Source organism: Eriocheir sinensis, chromosome 8 (assembly GCF_024679095.1).
Source record: "Eriocheir sinensis breed Jianghai 21 chromosome 8, ASM2467909v1, whole genome shotgun sequence".
NCBI classification, from domain to species: Eukaryota; Metazoa; Arthropoda; class Malacostraca; order Decapoda; family Varunidae; genus Eriocheir; species Eriocheir sinensis.
This window is the reverse complement of record NC_066516.1, coordinates 16,867,491-16,871,473: the sequence shown is the minus strand read 5'-3', so window position 1 is coordinate 16,871,473 and position 3,983 is coordinate 16,867,491.

Genomic DNA, 3,983 nt, shown 5'->3' with positions numbered 1-3,983 from the left:
GGGGAGAGAAAGGAGGGAGGCCGGGGGTGGGGAGCGAAAGAAGGGGAATAGGGATGGTAAGAGAGGGAGGTGGGTGACGGGAGGGGAAGAGTGTGAAATGGTAAAGACTGGCGTCTGACTTAGTGTCTTGGAGGGGGGAGGGGATGGAGGAGAGAGTTGTATAAGGGGATGGGGAGAGGGAGAGAGTTGAGTGGAAGGAGGGAGGGAGGTGGAAGTGGAAGGGGAGAGGAAGGGGGTGACGTGGTGCTGTGTCACGCCACTGAGGAGTAAGTGGGGCATTATGTCACGTTACAGTGTTTTAGGGAAGCCAGTGGGGCGTGATCTTGTGGTTTTAGTGCGTTATATTGTGGCGAGGAAGATTATTTCAAAGGTGTCGACATGCCAGGCTGACTTGTAATGATGATGTGTGTGCATGATATATATATATATATATATATATATATATATATATATATATATATATATATATATATATATATATATATATATATATATATATATATATATATATATATATATATATATATATATAACAATTAGTTGCTTGTATTTATGGAATTAATATATTCACTTGAATGGCCCAGCTTCACTATTTTTTTATTTGTTCAGTTGTTGTTTTCTGCCTCGTCTCGTCAGTAGACGCCAACACTGTATGATTGTGGTTTGCGTCGAGCGATAAGTGTAGGGTTGTGGTGCGGGTGAAAGCTTCCTTGGCGTCTGCTTAACAATTTTTTCCTCTCATCCTTGGCGTTGTGCGCCATCCTCACGGAGAAGGATGTGATGTGTTCGTTGTGCTGTCTGGCGAGTTAGTCCCGTTGACTAATGGTTAGCTCGGACCAACACGAACCATCGACACTCATCCAACGTCCTACCAGCAGGCGCGACACCCATATTAAAATGTTAAATGTATAATAAAAACATCAGCCACACCACCTCGAGGCTGCCACCACCGCCTTGCCGTGTTCAGGTGACGCATGACTCCTCACGCCTCACCTGTTGCTCTGCTCTTTAACTCATCTCAGTGTTAATATTTAAAGATTAGCTGCCTTTACGTGCTGCATTCTTCTGCCCTTTCTTTCATCAAGTATGAGCGATAAATCAAACATCTTTAGTTATAAGAAAATATTTATAACGAGAATCTTGCTTTAAAGTCATGGTGTGATGCAAAGTTGGCAAGCCTAGTTGACTTGACATTATGGTGATCATGAATTTTACATTTGACATTTAGTATTTATTTATAAGTTTCACCTCTGTCTTGGAAATGTCATATTACCCAAAGATGAAGAACAAAAAGGTGATTTCTCAAACTATGTCGCATCAATCGGAAAGGGAAAGTAAGGAAAGCAAACCACACTGAGTCCCATTTTTAGCAAGTAGAGGAAATGACAAGAAAACATTTACACACACACACACACACACACACACACACACACACACACACACACACACACACACACACACACACACACACACACACACACACACACACACACACACACCACCGCGTGCTTCCAAACGGGACTCGTGGAATGAATGTGAACTGAATGTGCGTAGTACGACAAGAGAAAAAAATAAAATAAAATCAGAAACGCATTTTATTCTTAGCTGTAGTTCGTGCCTGAGAATAAAAAGATTTGGCGCAAGCAGTGACTCGAAGGACGAACGGCTGGCTGGTGCTTCGGCGGGAGGGCCACGAGGAAGGCTGGCAGAAGGGCGTCCTAGCCTGGCTTGGCTGCCCCTTCTGTCTCTGTCCTGGCAAGCTTCAGTGAGTGTTGTGAGGTGATGGGCAAGGAAGCGTTAGGTTAGGAGTGGACGAGTCTGGTCAAGAGAGAGAGAGAGAGAGAGAGAGAGAGAGAATCGTATCATTAAACATAAAGAAGTAATCTCAAGACTTTTTTTTTTAAGGGGCCGGTCGTGATCGTTCAAAGTGGGCCAAGAGGGTCACTAAAACCTGTTGTAAAAAGACATAATCAACAGTAAAACGGCTATGAAATTACGTTTTTTTTTTTTTTTTTAATATCACATACAATTGATATATTTCCCATTGAGATAAAGATAATGTATTACAGTCCTTACTAATTTTTTTTTTTTTTTTTTTACTTTTTCCATCGAGCTCTTTTTCTTTCCTAGTAAAAAGAGCGACAAATAAGTGACCAAAAAGTTCCGTGGAGGGTCTCAAGGTGAAGGATCATCGATTTCCCTTCATTAGCTCACTGTAAAATGCATCTGAGCAGCGGGGTGCGACACGGCAGGTGGTGGCGGGGCGCAGGTCACCCTTACGTTGTTTGTCCTTGTTGTTAGCGGCGGTGACGGTGGTGGAGGCGGTGGTGGCAGGTGCGCCATTAATCACCATCACAGCACCATCACCCACCTTGAGTGTGACGGGATGCAGGTCACTCAACGTCCATTGTTAAGGAATCTGGGTCGTGTTGGTTTTATTTTCGTTATTTGGTTTGACGTGGAAGCAAACAAACACAGCAGAATAACAAATATATAAAAAAAATAATTAGGGAAGAAGCTAGAAGTAAGGAAGTTTTTACGTTCATTCCATAGTCTATTTACATATTTATTTATTAGACACACTTGTTTTGTCTCAGTGATGAACTGGAGGTGCTTTATGTTACATGACAGGAGGAATAAAGCTTCAAAGTAAAAAGAAAATGCAAGAAAGAAAAGTCTCGCATGCCCACATCGATTATTTGCAGTGCGGAGCTTCGTAAAAACTCTTGCATTCCTGAGAGTCGTTCGTCATGTGTGTTCTTCAGGGAAAAAATCTATATTTCAAAGGGATGACTGTTATTGATGTCGCTTCAGAATGTGGTGTCGGCGTTCCTTGTCTTGCGTGTGGCATTCGGAGCATGAACAAGATTCTCACAGGCTCGCAAAAATCACTGCCACCACTACCACCACCACCTCTACCTCGCCCTCTGGCTCCCCAAACGCTAGGAGAGGAGGCAGCAATAGTTAGCAGGAGGTAGAGGTATTAGAATGCACTATTACCGCTCCTTTAATTCTCGTGTTCATCCATCCTCTGTTTCCTTTGGCTTCTCCTTTCTCACCTTCACCTTCTCTTTCTCTTCCTTCTCCACCTCTGCCCATCATCCTCCCCCTTCTGCTCCAGCTGGGGTTCCTATTCCTCCTCTTGCTCCTCCTCGTCTTCCTCATGACTGTGCTGGCGCCAAGCTGATGTGTCTTTTAATGTTACGGAACTTTGCACCATAACTTAGCACTTTTGAACGCTTTGATATTCCCAGTGAGACTCGAGTGGCGTCACGTAATGCCCCAAGATGTTATAAGTAACCTGATAATGTCTGTGACGTGAGGGTTCCAGCTTGACGCTCTGGGACTCGATTACATCCTGCCGTGCACGGATCAGTAAATAAAGCTAAGCAGCTACTATGAAAAATTTGTCCGTGTCTCTGGTTCGGGTTTTCTTGGTTTAATAATTAATAATTTATCTCCATTGCTCGTCTATCTTGTGTCGTGGCCTTTTACTTTAAGAAAGTCTATAAGAGAAGAAATGTTTCAGCAGAACTGAACAGGTATCGTAAAATAAAAATGTACCTGTCGAGGAAATCAATGTCACATTTGTCACGAGAATTACCAGGCACCTCGTCTGCGTCACGAGGTGTTGTGATATTCCTTGCCTGAGGCGTCTATACTTTTCGGCTATTTTCTCCGGAGAAAGTCGTGTTGACGCAAGAGGTGGAGGAAGGGTTGAAAAACGAGCCAATATCTTTGGTCTCAAACGGCAATGAAAAAAATCTGCACAGGTATTGTTATTTTAATGATTCATAGAACTTAGCAGAAGTAGTTTACAACATTTTTTTTACTTCTATTTTAGCGCATATTTTAGACATTTTGCACATAAGCTACAGAATACAGGGCCCTTACTGCATGTGCCCTATGCATACAAATCCATCACTTTATATACGTGATTTTTTTTTCATCTACGTTCAAGCTTTCCTTTTATCTTTACATAT